Source organism: Bradysia coprophila, unplaced genomic scaffold (assembly GCF_014529535.1).
Source record: "Bradysia coprophila strain Holo2 unplaced genomic scaffold, BU_Bcop_v1 contig_24, whole genome shotgun sequence".
Classification (NCBI taxonomy): Eukaryota; Metazoa; Arthropoda; class Insecta; order Diptera; family Sciaridae; genus Bradysia; species Bradysia coprophila.
Genome location: NW_023503501.1, coordinates 2,165,112 through 2,187,894, shown reverse-complemented (window position 1 = coordinate 2,187,894; position 22,783 = coordinate 2,165,112). Strand labels below are relative to the sequence as shown.

The window sequence follows — 22,783 nt, the reverse complement described above, 5'->3', positions numbered from 1 at the left end:
TATTCCTATTATACACATAGCCAGCGTACACAGCACAACCATGTTCGTTCGCCGGCATTGTGTATTTCCTTATACGTATTTAGGTCGATATTGTAATGATAGCAGTGGAAAAAGTCTGATTTCGAACATTGTGAGGGGAGAGACACACACAAGGAGTGAGTGGAAGAAATTATTTTTGGGGACTTAATAGCATTTTCACAGCTTCTTTAAGGAATGGAATAAATAAAATGTGTTTAATAAATAAACGACTTGTTGTTCTGCAGGATAATGATTTTAGGCATTAACGAATTAATCGAAAAGTTATGTTAGAACGTGACAGTTGTAATTTTAAAACTTGTTTATGGCTAACGCTAAGTGTAGATAATGTGATTTTGATGTGTGCTGTTGACTTACAAGTTTTTGAGCTTTACCTTTTGTGTTCCAGCAAAATGCTTAAGAAAATACTTATTAGGAACAGGTACAATAAGAAATGACAGAAGAGCATGCTTTCAGTTTTGCCAGATTTTTTTAAAAATATTAGTTGTCTAACACGCATTGTGTAAAATATGCAGGGCGTGCGTTTGTGCCCTTTTTGAAGTATTAAATAGCTAAATACTAAGTTTCATTTCGAAGAGGCTGACGATGTCGATTGATATTCTATTATAAAAAGAAACATCGTCAAACTATTTTGAAAGAAATTAAACGTTCAAAATTCAATTTTCTTATAATTCGCTAATGTGACACGTGTCATATCTGCATTTAGGTATTCCTTTATCTGCGGCCATGATTTTCCTTTCAAAACGGTGGCGACTCAGTTAAATGCTGGTAAACCAAACACCGAGGAAATACAGACAAATGTCAAATAACTATCACACAGTTTGACATGAATATTCATTGCATGGACGGCGAAAAGATGAAAAGTAATGAATTTTGTAGATACTCGTGTTTGAAATATGAAAAGAACGGCTATTGAAGCTTTTGTGGAGAAGCTAAATTAGTCTAAATTTTACATTGATCAAAAGTATTTTATTATTCTTTTGTAATTCATAATTTCACTGAATGTAATGTGCCATAACTTCAGAGATTCTGACTGGTTATGGGCCCAGTATCATCGTCTGGAGATATTGCTTTCGTGAAAGCAGAATTGTGGTTACGGAAAACCGATTATAATTTGGTGACCAGAAAGAAGAAAATGTTGACGACAGGAATGAAACAGGAACAAATATTGGATTTGGATTACGGCTGTAGCGCAAATTGAAGAAGAAACAAACAAAATATACTTACGGCAATGACCTCGACAAAGTTTAATGGACAAGGAACAGAAACGAAACGAAAGAACAGAAGAGAAAAGACGAAGAAAAGTGAGAGAAAAAGAGAATAATAAAAAAAATAGGTAGGTGAAGAAAGACGACGATGATATACAGAAGAACACCTAAATCTAGAAGGCAACAGAATTTGAGCTGTAGATAGCAACAGAATTAGAGCAATGAGAATTTTTCAACGTGGAATGTCCCCATAATATGTTAACGACTACATTTGAAGCACATTAGTATTGAAGCAAGTGAAAACCTACGTCTTGTATTATCGAGGGATGACACCGTTTTCCATTTAGTACACTTATCGATCACTAACCCTTTCGAATAATAATTTCAAGATAAGTCTGTCAGTCTTATCATAAAACATCGAACATTTCAAAAGTAGATCATATCCGTAATATTCGATAGAATTTGTAAAGATTCGAGAGGTTTCAGTGCTGAACAAAACAAAGAGAAAACCAACTTCCTTCCTCAAGTGCAATGAGTGTACACATAACCGGATCGGACCAATATCTTGAATCCATAATCAAGCATATTTTATCGACTGAATTAAATATCCTAAATCGAATTGAATTAATTGTGAATCGGATAACGATGGACAATCCATGTTGAAACCATTGGGCTTAACTACTTATCCAATGTTTAATTATATAAATCAATCGGCTTAATATCATGTAATGCCAGACAGAATTTTATTTTTATTTTTCCAGATAAATTATAACGGCCCGAAACGGTAAGCTAAAATAAAGCAACATTTACATCAACTTTACATCGAATATAATATATTTAATGTTATAGAGCTATGCAAAATTCAAAATCCACTTTACATACAAATAAAACCATTCAACGCTTAGTTCATATATTTCAGATGTATAATCAACATTTCGCTTTTTCTGTCTCCGTTATACAGCAGCGTATAGAAAGAAGCGATTGAATAACAACATCATATACACTACACTCTCTTCATATAAACATACCAACCACCAACTATAGTCTGCGCATAACCCCTTTCCTACATGGTTGATAACTTTGATGTTGATTTTGTGTTTTAAAAATTCATTGTTACCCTTTGTCGATGCAAAATTCAAGCAGGAACCGTATGCATATGGTATTAACCGATTAGTAAATGTGTATAAAAACCGAAAATATTTTCCCATTATGAAGGTACCAGAAAATAAGAAGAGAGAAATAAAAAAAAACTGTGTTTGCAAGCACATACTGCACACCATTGAAAGTGCGGTTTAAAAGATAAATTCCACTAGAGACATAGCGCTTTCAATTTTATTAATAGGAGGAATTTGAATCGATAATTGTACAATAACAGTTTAGTAGCGGGAAAAGTCAACCAGATCACAATAAATAAGAGCTAATAGAGCAGAAATGCATTTTCCTTTGACAAAATAATGGCAAATACTCACCATTGTTAGATGTTTCTTAGAATTTCATGATCTACTCCTTTATTTTTTGAGCTGTTCATGTAGTTGATCCGGCAATCTCTGAAAAATCCGCAAAAGTATGTCTTTTTCCCGTTTTTCCACAGTTGATAAAAAAATCCCAATATTGGCAGAGATATCGTGTTCAGATGGGTCCACCAAATCCATATAAAACGCAGCTTGGTTTATGTCTAAAATAGACGCTTGTTAAAACTGTAATTTACTGCAACCATTTCAGTATAGATTTTCAAACTATGCGGATTATAGGTTACCCGGAAAACGTACACAGCCAGACCGAATTTTTATGTACCAATGTACCATTATACTGCAACGGCTGGGCCCACTGAAAAAGCCTGTGTCCAAAGAGGGGTCCGGAGCATGTTAAAGTGTTTTTCGGTAGAGGTTAGCACTCTGATGAAGAAAAGTTAGGGTGCCAGGCTGGGTTCCTGGGCAATAACTTTGGGCGACGTCTCAAAGTCCAAAAACCGTGTTTTTTCACACTTTTCGTTGAATAGATAAAAAATTGGTTTCTTCGGGAGAAACATAGAGATTTGAATGCTGAACAGCATTGTTGAAAAAAAAAGTTTGTGGAAAATACAGGATGGGCAAAAAATATATTTTAAAGTTGAATTACCTGTGCTGTCGACGAAAATCAGGCACTTTAAGTTATTTTCTTCGTCTTTTTAGCTTTTTTGCATATATCTTAAATGGGTAACGTAGATCTTGATTATCTGAACACTGATGAAGGAAACAAATTGCTTGTGGAAGGTACAGATTGGTCCAACAAATTACTGTGTCGGAAAATCGTATTTTCATACAAAATCCTTTGATTTTGAGCTAATGTCTTTATTTTACCACTTTCTCAGTAGAAAATGTAATTATTTGGAAAGAACTAAGTGAATAATGTCTATCGGGCTTTCTTCTGTAACCTAAATTTAAAGTTAGAATGATTTGATTGCTAATTTTGGATTTTTTTTTTCTTTCCCGTAATTTCTTCATACTTCGTAACTACTTACAATTACTATTTTCTATTTTTAAAATCACCTCGTAGTGTGTATTCATTCCTGCAGTCAACTGCAGCCACGCTCTGGCATTTACAATACACACAGCAAGGGATACCCGATGCGAAACAACAACAAGTGGATGGAGCACACTTGAGAAAATTAAAACTCGGAACTAGTTCGTCTTCCTCTGGATACATAATTATGCTCATGGTAGTGGTAGAACCGTATAAGCATAAACGTGTATAAAAGCCACTTTTGTATGAGTGAATCAGCTGAAGCGAATTTCGGTTCCTGCATGAATTCTAAAATAATAATAATTGATGCAAGAGATTCAACATTAAGACTAGCTTTTGCAACAACTTTTGTTATTTGAAAAATCGTTGAGTTTTCAAATATTTTTGAGGATTTTCTTGGAATGTACGACCTATACAGTATGCAGTATACTCCATCGACGCTGCTTATTACCCGATGTAAATGTTATACCAAGAATTTATATTATGCGAATGCAAACCAAACGGTTTTAAAAACCATTCAAGAATTATACTTTGGCTGATTTGTAGTTCTTTATGTGAATTTGAACTTTACGACATTATACCAACCTACACACAAAGGTTTCGTAAGTATACCTGAACTGGTCTGGAAATTTATGAAATTTTCCTTCCTTGGCTCTTTCTTCCACATCATTGTTCGTAAATGTACGTGTATAACAAACATTATTATTGAGTCGTACTCTTGAATATTATATACGACAGTTTGAAAGGTACGTAAAAGCTATTCTCGCATGGCAATTGTGTATGACTACCGTAATTTTAATAAAGTTCACGTAGACAACATGACTGACATTCATTTTTATTAAATCAGATTGTAATGGATAAATTCAAAACCGATAAAATTGGAACAAACGAACAGGTCCAATAAGCTCCATCCATTATATGGGAAAGGTTTTTTATTTTAATCTAAAGTGTGGAATCCGTCATCGTTCGACATACGATATGATTTGTCCCTTTGTCTAGAAAATGTCGATTCAAATCGACTCCAGATTGAAATAAGATTTGCTTATTAGAGTAATAATCCCAACTTTGGCGTCAGTATTAAACAGAATGTCTAATTGAATCATTGCGGCAGCTGATTATGCAACTGAAAAATTCTGTACTGACTTCATGATTTTGTCGCAACTTATTTGCGCTATTTCGAAAACACTTTCTAGTTAAATAAAAACTAGAATTCAAGCAGGTGTGTAAAGGTACCGTGAGCGATTGCTGAAATAATCTTCCATCCTCATCCTTCCAGTTAGCTAATCGTGCGTGATTAATGCATTGTATCAACATAACCTAAATTTACATGACTAGGGATGAAAAGTGAAGTTTTCGTGTGAATTTTGTTGATCCGAGGCGTAGCCGAGATCAATCAACACACGAAAACGAGACTTTTCATTTTTTTTCATTATGTTGAGGGCGTCGAAAGTAGTGCCTGAAGCATGAAAAGTACGGTTTTTGACGCATGTAGCATGTACAGTACTATTACCTGTTTTCGATTTCCCTAGGGTTGAAAGTTCCTTTTTACGTAACTAGGGAAAGTAAGAGAATTCAATGAAAGAAAGAAAGAAAATTTGTTTGGAAAATCACAGCATGTTACATAAGAAGTGATCAAAACATGAAAAGTAGAGTTGCAACACGTAACTTTCGACCCTAGAGAAAACGAAAGCATTAGTTATTTTCGTAACGCCTGCGGCTCGTGTCTCATTCGCTGAAAAATGCAGTTGTCTTGCGGCTAGAAAACGACTCATTACCGTGTAAACAAAAACCAGTTTTTCGCATTTTCCGGCTGAAAGACACCAAAATTCCGTACTGTCTCGCTGGGAATTTTTTTGTTTCGACGTGTGGGATATTTTCCTCTCCTTCGGCTAGAAATACAACCTTCTCATACGCCTCAAAAAAAATGTCCCAGCGAGACACTAATGTACTATTTCCTTTAAGCGTAAGTTAGTAACAACGGTATTCTAAACGACTTCGGAAATACGGGACGAACGGACGATATTTCAACACTTAGTTAGAAAAACATCTACTAATGTCGGAAAGATCGCGAAGATTGCTGATAAATATGATCGCTTTAATCGACCCGAGTCCGATACACAAGCGATGAAAATTCGATTTTGTTTAATATCAGACTCGATCAGAAATAACTGTAAAATTGTATTAAGTTAAAGACCCATATTTCACAATACATTCCACAAACAAAGAAATTAAACTTAAAATCGTTCACACGTGTTGGTAAGCTAAGCATGAGAAAAGATGTTACTTCATAACATTCAAGTGCATTTTTCACTCAATGATTTCCTTCGACAAATTTCGTAACTACATTTTACATATACAAAAAAATCATAAAAACCCATACCAATGAACAAAAATATACACTCAACAGACGCGTACAAAACAGCCAAACAAAGATCCATCTGTTTAAGTGATATGTATGATGAATTTAAATGGATAATAATGCGTTGAACACAATCATATTAAATGAGTACACACTCCATTTACATTCAAGAAATGCACAAACACACAACCAATAAAATTTTCATACACAAATATGAAACCATCCATTCAAATCAGTTTTATGTATAAGTAGCGGGTATATTATATGCACATGTATAGCGATTAACCATCATACAAATGCTTGTTTGACAAATAAATCAACAATTTATAGAATCATTGAACGAAAACGAACAAAAAAACATTTTATCAGTGACTATCAGAATTAACAAAATAAAAACAATTGAGTGTATACAATCCGATTACATAGTCTCGATAATTAAAGAAAATATCGCAGCGCTTTTTTTTCGTCGTATGGTGTGGGTTGATTTTATGTTTTATTGAATTTATAGAGGCAATTTTATCACGGCCTTTTTTTGCACTCTTGCCATTTTGTTGTTGTTCTTGCATTTATACATTAAGGGTATTTCAAGTCTCGAGTATATATGGAGTATATCCCGTATATAAGCCTTGATTTCCACTTTCTCTGTTTACGCTCCGTTTACTCTTTAACCAATTAAAATGAGGCGCGGCTTAGCTAAACGAAGTCAAAACGGCGAAAGTGGAAAAATGACAACTGTCGACAGAAAAATAAGTAAATTTTGACTCGACGGATTTTCGTCAAACAAAATGCCAGTGTGAAGCGCACGATCTCAAACCAATCGCGATTCGAACCAATATATCTGCTGAGTGATAAGACTTTGGTTTTTTTTTTAAGTTTTTTTTTACATGTCGACCTCCTCATGTTTTCAAAGTCTTATCACTCGACAGATATTGGTCTGATTGAAAAACTTGATTGCCTTGATTGCATTGATCATACGCTACAGATTGGCTGTTTGTTTGACGAAAATCCGTCGAGTCAAAATTTAATTATTTTTCTGTTGACAGTTGTCATTCATACGACTTATACTCGATATACTGGATATACTCATTATACTCGAGACTTGGAATACGCTTATTGTATTATACACAGTACTTATAGCAGCTTATATGCGCCTTGGCGTAATTTAATCGCATGTTTAGCGTCGCAGAGCTGCTATATAGTATACGCCTGGTAAAGAAGCGTAATAAGTAAATATCGATTGAATGTTTTATAATAAATGTGTTGTTAAGTGGGAACCGTGAAAATAGGCATCGAAGGGGCTCCTATAAAAATTCTATATTAATGAAATTTTGTGATATTCATTTCAGGGCATGACTTCATTATGGTTTAACCGGTTGTTGGATGAAAAAATACAGTTGTTAAAATATTAATATTCCAATTAAATATCAATGCAAATACAGATAGAGAGAAAAATAACCGTATACGGCACCTCTAGCTGAAGTAAAAGCGAGAAACGTTCTTTTTACCTTGTGAGTTACAAAACATATGAACTTTGCATGAAAAATGACTTGAACGGAAAAATAAATAAAAATACGAAAATGTTTGCCGAATTTGTTTGATTAAAAAAAAACATTTTGCGAACTTAAGTCAACTGCGCAGAGCATACCTATATATCTATCAGTGCTAAGCTTGTTTTTTGTCAATGTTTTATTGACTCAGGTTGTTAATTGTTTGCAGTTTTCTGCCATTTCATGACAATATAGTTAAATTGAATTTAAAATTGAATTTTTTATTATTATTATAAGATAATGATCTCGGATCAGATCTTCCGGAGCCATTGCATAAACTTCACATTTATACCTCGCTTTTCTATTGATCAACTTAGCTTTTTTAGAGTTTCTGGCCTCTCTGTTCTTTAAATAGTAGTAGATTATTAACAAATGAGGGCAAGCATCGATACTAGCCGTGATTTCCTCGGATTTGTCAATACGCTATTATATTGCATTAGCGAAAAAGAGGAAACAATCGTAGGGGAACAATAAATTCCCATGTCAATTTCAAATAATATCTGTTTATTAGTGCTAGGACAATATTAATTTGGGGAACATCCAACTTGGTTTCAAGGCAGTGCTACTAAATGATGAATTAAAATTTAGAAATTCATTTTTTTTATTAAAAAGACTGTCGTGCCAGCCAATTTGAAAATCCGAAACGTTACCCTGACATTCAATTCACTTAAAATTGTTATCATTTGACCATTATATATAGTTTTAGTTCTTCAGTTAACCATATTAGTCACTCAATTCATATGTAAAAAAAATCTCTTTGTATCAAAATTCTGTTCATTGTTGTTCCCTGAAACCTTCAAATCTAACAGGTTATGGGCCGTGAACGTGAAAACTGGATTTGTTTTGTTCGATGAAAGTAACATTTTGAAATTATGGACATCGATTGGATTGGACATTTTAATGCCACTTCAGACCAAGTATTGTGTCAGGGACAGTTGGAAGTGAATGCAATTGAAAAAGATTTTGAAAGTTGAAAATTGTGATACCATCGTAGAAGTAACGGTAAACACGAAAATCAGTGGTGTTGTGCCATAGTCCAATGGATAGCGGTGAAAAAGCTGTAAATAGACTGAAATGAAATATGGAAGTAGTACAAGGAATCGACCACGCTGAAAGCGATAGAAGGAATTGTCCGCATGGAATGAGGAATAGAAATTTTGACAATTTATTTTTAATCGACGTAAAACATTATTGTAAGCAACAAATTGTTCCACATCTGTGCATTCTAGAGGAATAACATAGAACATTTATTTGCTTACTGCATCGAATTTGTCAATACTTCATCGAAATTTGGTTAGTAATAGAAATACTATGGGTTTGAGCCACAGATTTGAGCTTTAAAATCGTGAATCTAGGACTTAAAAAAAAGTTAACGACGTGAATTTTATCATACAACTGAGGAGGTGTGTTGGATGTCCTAGAATGATCAAACAAGCCTTATCTGAACGCATCATTAGCTTTCATTTTCCGTGGGTTTCGTTTGTTTCTTTCGTTCCACCTGCATTCCATCACATAGGAGTAGCGTTTGTCTTTACGTTTCTTTAATTCTACACGTACGTGTGAGTGAAACGACTCTCTTCACGCTTCTTTTGGTGAATTGGTGATTAGTCAACCCATGCGGAAATGTATCGTCAAATTCTCTATAGTTAGATTCGTTAGATTCCATTCCATTCAAACCGTATATAGAAGGATCGATGGAACAATAGAGTGAAGTTATGAGAGTTATGATTGAAAACATCCATGTAACCGACCAGCCAATACAGTAGAACGAAATATTGAATGGTTAAAAATACGTGAAATCATAACATGCGGTTTGGCTTCTTTTCAACCGTTGCGTTCGCTCTCAAAAATCATATAAAATGATATAAAATGTAAAATACAAAAATTGAATGCAAAAGTTCTTGAAACGAAATCGATTCATCGAGCCACTTTTCATTGGAATTATTTTTCCGGTTTATACATTTGTGTTATGTAAACTAATATATTAGTAAAAATAAACAATAATCTAATTTTTCCCCAGAGTTTACTAATGTAGATCTCGTTTACATCGTCATTAGACATTTAAAAGTAACGTCTACGAACGTTTTGAGGTAGACAATTTCAGTTTTTTAGTTAATAAATTATTTCCTTGAGATTTTCCAACAGCTGTGACATTTAATACGGCTTATCAGTTACATAATTGTAGCAATTTATGTGAATTCATGTAAATATTCAATTTAAGTAAATTTATAACTTACATGCAAGTGTCATGAACACAAAAACATAAACATCACAATAAAATTAATTAATTTTCAAACAATTTTGAAACAATTTAAACGCAATCATGATATCCTCCCCGAAACTATTACCATAATTTTCGTTCAACAAATATTACGTATCCATTTTAACCCTCATACCTACATATGATAACGGAGACCCTTTTTTCCGAAAGCATGAATTTCGTTACATAAAACATTTTCGACTATATAATGCCTTGCAATATATACATAGACACACAGTACATACCCCCCGATATACCATTGCGTTGAACACCTATAAATAAGTAAATATTACTTCAATAACTACGCTTGTAAATTGTTGACATGTACAGTGTGTTACAAATGTATTTTCTACAAGTTTTAGCGTGCTACATGGTAAAAGGTATATTTTAAATGCCCTCAATCTAATAACGAACAAAAAAAATATCGGAATAAAGGTAGCTTTGTTCGTGTACAAAAACAAGAATGAAAACATATTTAAGGTACTTTAAACAGAAGTAAAAGAATTAAAATTGTTCAACAAATACTTTAAAAAACAATATTTTGATTTAATTTTTTTTATTATTACAACCTGCACCTGGTTGTTTGGTAGACGTACATGTGAATTTGATTTTAGTATTTACAAGAGGACGACGTTCAATCAATCGTTTTGGAAAGGTCTTCTAGTTACAAAATCAAATGGAACATTTTGTTTGAAAAGTTTGATAAAGTTCAGCAGCTTATCATTATTAACCTGTCACCTGTTTATCATCGACATCAATGACAACAATAAGCAAAGACCTCCGGTCGATGTAGTCACATTTAGTGAGATGTATGTTGAAGCGAATGAAGTAAAAGATTTTTTAACAGCCACGGGGATATACAACTGAAATATTACTAATAAGTCCCAGTCTCAAGTCCTTTATTCCGTTCATTTACGTTTCCAAAATGTCTCTATACTTACCTACCACTTTTACAAAAATTAATTACATTTACTCACTCACTTACGCGAATTTAAAGAGGGATTCGTTAGATAGCTAAACAGAAACCGAAACCAAAACCGAAAAAATGCATTTTTCCTTTGGAGTTATTTCCAGATCAGACACGCCGACTTCCCAGGGTTTGCCGGTGCCGAAGCACCCAACGGAGAAATTGCGTATCACCCAACGAGAAGTCAGATATTAACTAAGTTTATTTATTCAGCTTGTAATTTATTGATTTTACAATCGCTAAACCGAACTGGTGTGCATACGTTATTTTGCACCAGCTGGTCCCATTTGGAATTGTATGTGACCAGCTGGTGCAAAATAACGTATACACACCAGTTCGGTTTAGCGATTGTATTTATATTTTTAACGAATTATGACAGTATCAATATAATAAAATTCAAAAAATTCGCCTGCGGGGCGCAACGTTCTCTTAAAAACCATTTAAATTATTCCTGATTGTTCCATAATTTTTGCTGACGATGTACTGCAAAATGAGAATTAGCTCACTGTAACGTGGGTTCAACAATAGACAAATGGATGAATACAATGCGAGTATGTTGAACGAAGTAGAACAATTAAAAGTGCAAATAAGAAAATCTTCAAAATTTAAAATCAGCTTACTCCGCGTGTGGTTTAAAATTAATTTGTTATTTAAACCGTTTATCCAACTGAAGTAAATAACTAAGAGAGTGAAACAAAAGTTCACCTGGTTAATAGTTATTCATTTCCTAAATCATTTAGTTAAGGCCCGTCATAGGGAAATGACAGGACAGTTTCTCGAAAATGTATGACAAATTTTATCACAAAAATTCACCAAAAAAATTGTAAGAAACTCACCTCTTATACTTTCCATTGTATTCGGGCATAGTCTCATTAGGTCGTCAAGGCATATTTGAACACTAAATCACAATTTTATTGAATACACATTTTCACGAATTTCATTTTCACTAATTTATCGACAGTTGGAATGCTACCGAAAAAGCGTTAGAATTTTCAACAGCTACTCACACCACCTAAAAAAAAACTGAGAGCGCTGACAAGAGAACAGTGACAGAAATCGTATCGTAACACTCTATTTATCTCCGCAACACATTAATTAAATTTAAACTAAATTAATGTTCAGATGTAAAGATGATCAAAACATAGCACTGCTTCTAGCACGAACACTCAATTTTCCAACGTCAAAATGCCTCCAAATTGTCAAATATGTAAGAAGTCATCACACTTATCTTTGCGAGAAAATAGAAGTCTCTTTGATTGCATACAAGCCAGGAATTATAAGAAGTTACATTTACAATCCAATTCTCCTTATTCAATCCACATGCACGTACGTATATGTATTATAACGTGTAAATCGCATGTGGAATGAATAACGTCGATTGGATTGTAATTGTTGAAAATGTAACTTCTTATAAGTCTTCCACTGTAAGTCTCCGAATATTTCTTATGTTCATGTTAGAAGCAGAGCTGTGTCAAAAACTATTATCTAAGCTTTTCACTGGCTATTGTTGAAATACTTACAATTATAAGTGATAATTAATGAAGTGATAAGTAAAATAAGCAATCCGGAATCCGGATAGAATGTTTAAAGCAGATAGAACATCAAAATGTTGCTGGTAACCGAAATGAAAACTTTTAAGTTATTAATAAATTGATGTAGAATTCCGTACGAAGTATTTAACGAGGAAGCTGTTATTGAATTTTAAATGTAATGCAATTCTAACCACAAATTACTGACCATTCTCGTTTCATCTAGTGAAATGTTTTTACGAAATAAAATTTTTGCCATAATTTCACGATTGAAAATATTTTTTTTTATAAAATAAAATTGACCCTTGATGGAATATCATACAATTTACGATGCTGTCGCAATTTTACGATATTGGCGTTTAATTCAACATTTTTACTTTGATAAACATCCACCGCCGCATATTATGGTGAAATGAACTATTTTGTGTTTTGCATGCAATTAAACCATTTAATATCAAATAGGTTACGTCGTTCGGCATTGCATTGATTTAATTAATAAATAATTTAATTTCACAATAACCAAACGTCTGTGTCTAGATGACATTTAATGGAATTTGTCCATTGTCCACAACCAGAAATTAATAAATTAATTAATTGAAAATGACGTAACTAGAGATCAATGACACGTTATATTGTATAACGTTTTAAATGGTAGGGTTCTTGAGAAGTAAAGGTGATCAATCGCCTCATTTCCAGTAGTCCCAAGTCTTTGTTTCCATTTATTTACGCTTCCCGTCGGGGCTGTCCCTAAATTTCGTAACACAACTTTGGTCCTGTAAAACCTTCTGGCTTTTAGCGTAACGCATATAAAGCTGAATATCCACGTATTTAGTATAGGACCTCCTCCCCCCAAGAGCTTTTATTTATTGTCTTGAACTTGAACCATAGAATACGTCTACGTTTCAATCACTTTGCGTCTCCACTTAATCTGTGTAAATCCTTGTTACGGATCCTGTATTTATTGTGTAAAGTGTGTAACGTTAACTGTTTTTGTACCCAAAATCGATTGTGATTTATATCGTCAATTAAAAATGCGATCCTCCATCCAGTAAATTATCTAAATTGCTTTCATAGTAGCCTACAAATTAAAATATATTTGCTACGTCTTTAACTCACATCGCTGAAACCATAGCACATAAGATGAAAACACTTTTTAATACATAATAAATAGAAGCATAAATTCGTATTCATAGTTAAATAAGAGCGCTTTCAAAACCACCCTCTACGGCAGCGAACCATGCTACCCCAACTGCTAAAAGCCCACGAAAATCCACCCACAAATTTGTGATATTTTCACATAGAGACTGTATGAGCATACATATACATAACGAACAGAGAAAGTACACGATATTCGTATAGCTTCGTCGGTACGTATACTATTTTAGATTAACTAACGTCTACAATTATGGTGCTGCTATGCTCAGCGTTACATACGACGCAGATACACGTATTACAACATGTTCAGAAATGGAAAACTAATACAAAGAAAATTCATCTTTTGTTGCAAAGAAAATTAGAATATGTGTGAATATTGGCCCGCTTTTTTCGGGGGTTTGTGTTACAGCGAATTGTCGACAACAAAATCGGTTTCGATCTTATTGTATCGTTGGAATGAACTTTAATAAGGATAAATGACTATTGAAAATCTCTATTGATCTTTCGAAAACTTGCTATTTCTGATAAATTACAATGCTACTTCTGCACTCCGCTGTCCGTGTGTAATACATTAAGTGTATTCTCGGCTGCGAACCTATTATGTTCGAGTATATCTAGTATATATCGAGTAATTAAATTTAGAGTCGACTGATTTTGGTCAAACAAAATGCCAGTGTGTAGTGCGTGATCTCAGGACCCCGGTGGAGCAATAAGTTTCTCAATAGGACCAATATCTTCCAAGCGATAAGACTTTGAAACTGTGATGTGAAGAACATGCAAATGAAACATTTTTCCAAAGTCTTATCACTTTGCAGATGTTGTTCCGATTGGGAAACTACTTGCTTCACCGGGATCCTGAGATCGCACACTACCAATACCCTCTCTAGCAAACAAAGTACTTTCGTTAAGGTGGGGAAAGTTTCAAGAAACCTTGGGAATTTACACGTAAATTACAGCGTAGTCGTAGTCAGTCAAAATGTACTAATAGTGTTTCCACTGGAAATTGTTTTTCTTACAAATTACGGCAGAGTTGTCGTTACACTCGATATACGGGATATTGATATACTGGAACTCAAATATATTAGGGGAATTCCTTTCATTTTATTTATACTGAGTATATCGCGTATATTCTGAGTATATCTAGCATATCGAGTATATCTTCATATACTCAGTATAAATAAAATGAAAGGAATTCCCCTATTGTATATACTCGAGTTTAAGTCGAATGTCCGCGAACAGGGCGTATTGTAATTAAATAATGCGAAATATTTTGTTTTCAAATTTATGAATATTGATCAGAAAGCCCAGACACAATCCATTCGGGTAATTGTGATCGACAATTTTTCGACCATGTACGTACAATGGATAATCGAATGAAATTGTTTCAGTTAAATTATTTGTATATAGTGTGTGTACATTATTGCGGATCTACCAAAAACCAATTCATTTATGTAACGAAAGTGGAATATAAACGTATTTTGACAGTGAACTGCACTGACTCGTTTCACAGCAGATACATAAAATAATATCTACGTTGAACAGTGGTTATATTTCGTTTCTATATCTTTTTACACATATAATACTGCTTGTGGTACCTTGAATATTATCGTTTGAAAACATTTTTAGGTCATGGTTTGAAGTCTCTTTGTTTGAATTTTGCATGACTTCAGTCGTATATATGTACACAATTTTACGCTACTATTATTTTTACCGTTTTTATTTTAAATTATATTTTCTCTTTCTCAAATACAAAATTTTTGTTTTACAATACAAGTAGTTTAAATGTAATAAAAATTATTAAATGTTGATAGTTACGTGATGATGTCTAGTAGGGAAAAAAATGATTGGCCTTGTATAGCGTCGCTTTAAAAATTTGAATTATTCATTTCGAAATATTGTTGGTTGTCGTAGAGTTGTAAGCTGATGAAATGTATACAGTCTGTACGAATAAGAAAATTCTGTAAAAGTAACGATTAAAATTCCTACATGTTGCCATCAGAACAAACAGCAAGCGAAACATGCTTGAGATGAGCGAAGTAGACGGTTTTTTCGAAACCTCAATCGACCTGTTACTGTCACATACATTCATCTGTTATCGATAACGACGACAAAAATAATGACAAGCTCTGGTTAATATGGTCCTTTATGTAGTAAAATGCATGTTAAAAAAAATTGAAGTACAAGATTTGAAATCAACCGATTAAAAATACTTTGATCAATGGAAGTAATAGATCCGATAATAATACAGGTCATATGATTGCCGCCTATTCGAAATTTTAGAATCGGTTGGCCCAGCTGCACTACTACTGCGATGGTATGGCTACGGCAATAAACCATAATTCCAACTGGCTACAGTTAGGATCTTACCACCGCCTACATTTGAGAAAAACACTTCTATTAGGGCATGTTGCCCGTTCAACGTTCATGTTTATTCTGACTTTTTTCCTTACAAGTACCTCGTATTTATACCCTGATTCATGACCACCTTTGACCAGTTTCATTTTAAGAGGTTACTTGATTGAAGTCATTTCATTCAGTGGAATCACTCGTGGAATTCCGCACACTGCCTGTAAGAGGTTAAGATCCAAGAGCCAGAAACGCGAAGGAAACTTAAACACCAACCCAATTCATTTTTTCAAAGCCGAAACCGGAAAACTGAAAAGATTGATTTGAGATCCTGGTAAAAAGGTGATATAGAGGAATTCCAACTTTGGGGAGGGAATTACACGTCCATATATTTTTTTCGAATCTTCGTAATTTTGGAAATGGGTGCGAACTCGATGTAGAGTGTTTTTCGAGAAATTGAAAATTGGAAGACTTGATGTAGAGTGATTTCCGAAAAAGTGAAAATTGGAAAAAAGGGCTAGTTCGAACAAAAATAGAAAAGTTTTCCTTTTACAGAAATCTATCCCAAAAATAGAAAATAGAGTACCAATCTCGCACGGTGCGAGGGTTTTTTTCACTATAGAAATTTCTGCATTTATTTGCTTCAGCTGTTTTTCAGCTGATCCACACAAACAATCAAAACTATTTATACATCTTTATGCCACTCAGCATCATAATATGCAAAATTTGCAAACTATAGATGCCTCTGTGGCATAAAACATTGTATGCAAATTGATGCATAAATCGATTGCATAAATAACTAATATACGGTTTTACCACAATCAGGCGCAGGTGTGTGTAGCAGCTTCAACTGTATAAAAAAAGTATATTTATTTATTTAGCGTATGATATGATCACAGAAAATTAAAGCGAAGAGTCATCATCACAGTTATCACAGGTTGAGGCCACCCAGCCAGGCTAAAGCACAAGCATAAAGCTCTTTGATTTCATTCGCAGAGCCGGTGTACTTGAAAATAGGGCAGTGCTTCAGCAGATGGTCAATCGTTTGATATAGGCTGCCACAAGCACAGCTAAGATCGGTGATGATTCTCCATTTGTATAGCATTTCATTGCAGCGTCCATGGCCAGTTCTGAGTCTGTTAAGGTTACACCAGATTTTTCGTGGGAGCGTGAATCCTTTCGATCTGGAAGAATGGGCGTTGAAGTTGCACTATTGAGACCACAATTTAACCATTTTCGTTCCAGATTTATTTAGTGTTGAAATCGGTGGCAATCAGAGTCTTCGCCATTGAGATTGCTGGATGTTGTGACTTTAGTCTTTGTGGCATCGGTACAGTGAAGTCGTCTCTTAGTGGAATCTGTTCTCCCTTCAAAATCAGTAGACTTTACTGCCGCCTTATGGCTGGCGGCAAAAAAAGTAGTATGTGGCGATCAGCTGAAAAACAGCTGAAACAAATTCATGGTGAAATTTCACTACCTCTGAATGAAAGCACACAAAAGAAAATTTTATGTGGTGATACAACAACGTCACTTAAACTGCACTATAGCCAAATTTATACGCGTGAGAACAAGTACTTTCGTAATATGCGAATGCAGCACAAAGTAATAACAATATTAACCAGCTGGATGTAAACGTCAGGACCAAGATTTGAGATGGTTCTTTAGTTTGCCCTTAATGCAGAGCCTATTTTTGGAGAATTAATTTCCCAAAAATTCTCTTACGTTTTCACGTTTTCTCTGTTTCTCAGAAATAACAATAGAGAACGTCAGATTGTTGGCCATAAAAGACTACAATACTAAACTTTTGACCAAACTAGATGTCATTGTGCAGCGCAGACTTACATCTCCTGTGATAAGACTTTGAAATTTTCTTTTTTTTTTCATTGATTACGTCAAGTCAATATGTCAAAGTCTGCACAGCAGATATGCGTCCGATTGTGGAAAAATTATTAACTTTACCGGAGTCCTAAGCATGCGCTACATACTGGCGTTATGTTTGGTCAAAATGCGTCAGATGTTCTCTAGTAGATCGAATTGCGCTGGTTTTATGGCCTTTTTAGCTGTTTTGGTTGAGCTGAATCATTCAGATAGTTTTAACGAGAAGCCAGAATTCAGGAATTTTCGGGAGTCGCAAGAGTTTGTGGAGTTTTTGGGAATTACATTCCCTAAAATATGCCTTCCCTCAATGTACAATAATGTTTTCTAATATTGTTGTCAGCAACTATGTAGTATCGATGCAAGCTAATTGCTAAATCAGAATAATATTAGTCTTAAACGTCTACATACGCATGTCTGATCTATAATTACGGCATTCATTTCAATCAGCACGATTACAAAATACTGAAGTGATTAAATTGTAATTACTTCTCTAGATAGACGCGACGTAGTGCAATTATTCGCAGAATTGTTGAACAAATGTCTCCAACATTTCATTTCCAAAGGTTGCACTCAATTAGTCAACATTCCTATAGAAATCCATTTTCAATTTGAATTTCATTTTTTCCCTGTTAGACCCAATTTTCCCATAATACGTCGCATAAAAATCCCCGAAGAAGTGAAAAAAGTCGATTTTTTTCTCATACTTTTCGAAATGACAAACGGTCACAGAGAATAACATTTAAGCAATCACTTCATTCTGATTCACAAGATTTATTTTTCAATAATAAATTAAATTCAAACCATTTCTCGAGTACTTTTTCTGAATATTTTATATTTAAAAATATGTTTCGAAGCTACAATTCTATGGTGGTATAGCCCTCTCGGTTCTCTGGCTTAGGCAAACAAGAAAAAACGAAATAACCAACGCACACACAACAAACCTCCCGCAATATTACAACCATACCGCATCCAGCACCCTATTATATGAATTTTCCTTGTTGAGTTATATCATTTTCTATGATATTTTCGGTATAAGCAAGAGGAAACGTATATTACATAACGTTCTGTAGCATGTTATAGCACGATACGGTTATAAAGAACAAGTCGTTGCTGTAGAAGTACGGATACAAAGCTCTCTCGATGTTCAGCCAAAACTTTTTCTGCCATACACTGAACTTAACTTTCACATCCAACATTTATATGTATAAATATCTCTCTCTATGTAGTTATCTGATATGATGAAAAACATTTTCAAACGAAAAGTTCTTCGCCGTGGAAAATCCAATGTACTAAAATTTATTGAAGAAGATATTATATTTCGTGTGCTCGTGGATGAAAAACCGTAAAATAAGCGCCATAAAATGCGGAAGGCAGGATATATATACATTCTTCTGTGTTTACGTGAAATAGAAAAATATTTGAACTACACACAAATGGGGAAGGAAAGCTTCACGAAAATGGAATGTTCGTACTAGCTTTACGGGAATAAAAGAAGCAGAAAAAGGAGAAGAAAGGAATGAGAAGAGAAAGAAAGAAAAAAACACACAGCAAATCTGAATTCATAATAACTTATGGGATATCTTTATGGTGAATGTAGAAAGCGGAAAACGATATGTTATGGAATTAGGGGATAATTTGCGTGTGCATAAAGTTATGTTCTTGTGAGAATAACGACAAAGATGAATATGATGCTTATATAAATTATGATCCCATTTATAAATGTGTTGACTTGTTTCTACCTATGGAGGTAACTTGTGTATCATTTCAAAACAATCACTAAATACAGTGTTATAATGTCGCATACTGCAAATAAGTTCACGTACATCATGGTGAACTAAGTGTTGCTAAAAAGAGGGAACGTCAGAGAATTCCACGTTAAATTCAAATACGGTAACACTTAGTCCACCGATTAATTTAAAGTTTTGACTCGACAGATCTTGATCAAACAAAATTCTAGTGTGTATGACATCAGATTCCGACAAACTAATTAGCTCTCCGATTTTTCACATTACGCACCTAAAGAGCTAAAATCAAGTACTTCGGACATCGTGATTGTTTATTATGTTTAGATCATTGAATGCCGTTAACCCAGCTTTACAATGATACCCATCATGTCGTAGTAGGGTGTCCCTTTCCTTCACAAATTAAAATGTTTCTGATGTCTCTACGGCGTAACTGAGTGTAAATAGTCACTGGATGTTTAGTACCAAAATAATCTCAGTACTTCTACCACATATAATGGACGGGATGGCTCAGTGGTTACACTGTCAAAAAAGTTTCATATGTCCAGTCCAGTATGTATGCAATGGCTGGCAGACAGCTCCATTTCTGCCTTACTTCGTATATGTATATTCCAACGTCTGACATGTATATCGTACATGTTCGACGTATACATACTGTTCGTGCCACTCGTATGTCCAGTATGTATAATTGTATGAAATGACTGGCAGACAGCTACATTTCTCCCTTACTTCGGATATGCATATTCCAACGTCTGACATGTATATCGTACATGTTCGACGTATACATACTGCTCGTGTCACTCGTATAATTATGCGTCGAACATGTACGATGGAATATATAATATATATCTGAAGTAATGCAGAAATGTAGCTGTCTGCCAGTCATTTCATACATACTGGACGTATGTTGACGAAAGTTTTTTTATCATTGTACGTACTAGATTCTATCGCATTGTTGTAACGTCCTATCTAAAGCGATGTATACAGTGAATGACACGTATGATGAAACCCAAACACGATTAATTTGTGTGCGTGTGACACACGCCGTGTGTCTAGCCTACAGTTAGGCGAGATATCAATTAGGCAATCTAACTTTACTCATTAAGTATTTGCATACTTTCAGGGATCGTTCGGAAATGACGTTAAGCTGGTGATCCAGACTGCATTTGTTATTGGCTGTAAAAGTCTGTGACGTGTACTGTGAAGAGGTGAATCGTGGAAACAGCTGAAGAGCACCGTTCTCAACGGTCAGTGGCCGCCATGACTCAGTACCTCGAGGCTGAAACAGTTCTGATGTCCGGTTAGATGTGGCTTAACATCAACTAGCGCTGCGATTCTAGTTATCTTCTTGTGTTGGTCTGATCGTTTTTCTCAGTTTGGTCGATGCTGTGTTGCGCCTCATCTCATGTTCACTGTGGGATTTGTCTTCGGGCAAAGAGCAGTATAAATACGAAGTTTGACGTGAGGTCTCTAAACAATCAAATCAACATTGCTGCTGCTATTGACACTTGAGCAAGATGACGAGTTGATGTCTCTCATTTTTCGTATATTTTTGATGTATCGTGATCTTTGCTAAATGGTGTTTCCAGCTTGCACCTCAAGCACCAATCCTTCACTGGGTTGTACCTAATTACGTGTATCATCAACCTAAAAATACCGTAAAAAGAACATGTTGTGCTTCTCATCGTGGGACGATATATTTAGGTCCGAACATTTGTAGAAATGAAAAATCTGATAACCTCTGATAACCGGCCTAGTTCAAGATTCGTCCACTGCGTTTCGATTTATATTTTCGATCAATTTCATCCATGATCACTGATCATCGATCAGATAACACTTTCTACTGAAATCATGTAATTTTCCACTGTAACTTGCGTGATATATTGTACTTTATACAAAATGATATGTGTGACGAGGTTACATTGGGAAAGATTTTATTTTTTCTTAGATTTTGAAAGGATAACGAGCTAAAAGTTATTTATTTGTCACATAAAATATAAAATACGCTTACAGCTTAGAGAAAGAAAATAACTAGCCACATGGAACAATTTCAACACAAAGTCAGGCTTCCTTGCCGTATACACAGAGCACAATATTACCTTTTCATCAAAACTCCAACAATAGCACGAAACATTTAATAAAATTAATACACAAGAAAGAAAGAAAAAAAAACTTACAAAATATTAAACGCTCTCTGGTCTCTTATATTTTATTTATGTATGTCACGGAAAAATCTCATGAATACCATAGCATATGGGTCTCATGTATGGATGTATAAATGTGGTATAAAATAACAAGCATTTCATTACATAATGCATATACATAAATCAGTGGTTAATCTGCAAAACGGTAATCTATTTAGATACGGCTAGTCATCTGCTATCGACAACGATGAAAGTTTAGGCGGTGGGTACTGGCTAATTGTATACTTTATAGTAAGCAAACTGTATGTTTTAAGGAAAATTATTATCAAACACCAGCCATACACAATTTAAACAAATGAAGTAACAGATTTAATAAGATTATTTATCGCGATTCATTGGCCGTTTGAAATTGACAAAATAAATATTTTTTACCGGCACATCCTACATCTCATGCAATATATACTCAATTCCCGTCTATTTGAACAACCACTACATGTCAAAGACTTGCTGTTTTTTTTTCTTCCTTTAAAAGAACTATCGAGATTTTAGATTCTGATTATACATCAAGTCCTTGCTTAGCGTAGTCTATTTTATTGTATACAATATAAATATCTAACCTTCTACTCAATAACATGTGTTATGTATAAAATGTAACTTAAATATAGCCCCCACATATAGTCAATATATTTATGATGTTGTGTTTAAAATGTACGCTAAACATAAAATTTTCCTTCTCTTCCTTTCTCCTTTCATTCTCACATATTATATTGATTTCTTCGTACCAACGATATGCTGTTCGACTGTGACACAAGTATTCATATATGTATACAACCAATGGATGTACACACACAATCTATAGATATTAACAGTTAAAATATAAAATCCAGGACGAAATAAGAGACTGTGTCTGGTGCCTGTACGAAACAAAAAAAAAGTCTGATGGGAATATGTGCGGTTCATGTAGCTTATTGCTTTCGGTCGAAATGGCCGTTTCACTAATTGTGCCGCTCCAATGAAACGACAAAAATCAAACCAGGGCGAAAATCGATTCTAATTTATTTATTGTTTAATTAAATTTGACCGCTTAAACGGTGGTAAATATTTTATTAA

General features: G+C 34.3%; 1 long non-coding RNA gene across 1 annotated transcript; it reads right to left on the bottom strand.

The window, feature by feature from the left end:
• Window positions 1-3,338: 3,338 nt before the first annotated feature.
• On the bottom strand, window positions 3,339-21,411 carry LOC119077810. The gene is made up of 3 exons (XR_005087879.1): window positions 21,401-21,411; window positions 9,226-9,228; window positions 3,339-3,936 (listed from the first exon to the last, which is right to left on the bottom strand). It is a non-coding gene; the product is annotated as an uncharacterized LOC119077810 (long non-coding RNA).
• Between the last annotated feature and the right edge of the window lie 1,372 nt (window positions 21,412-22,783).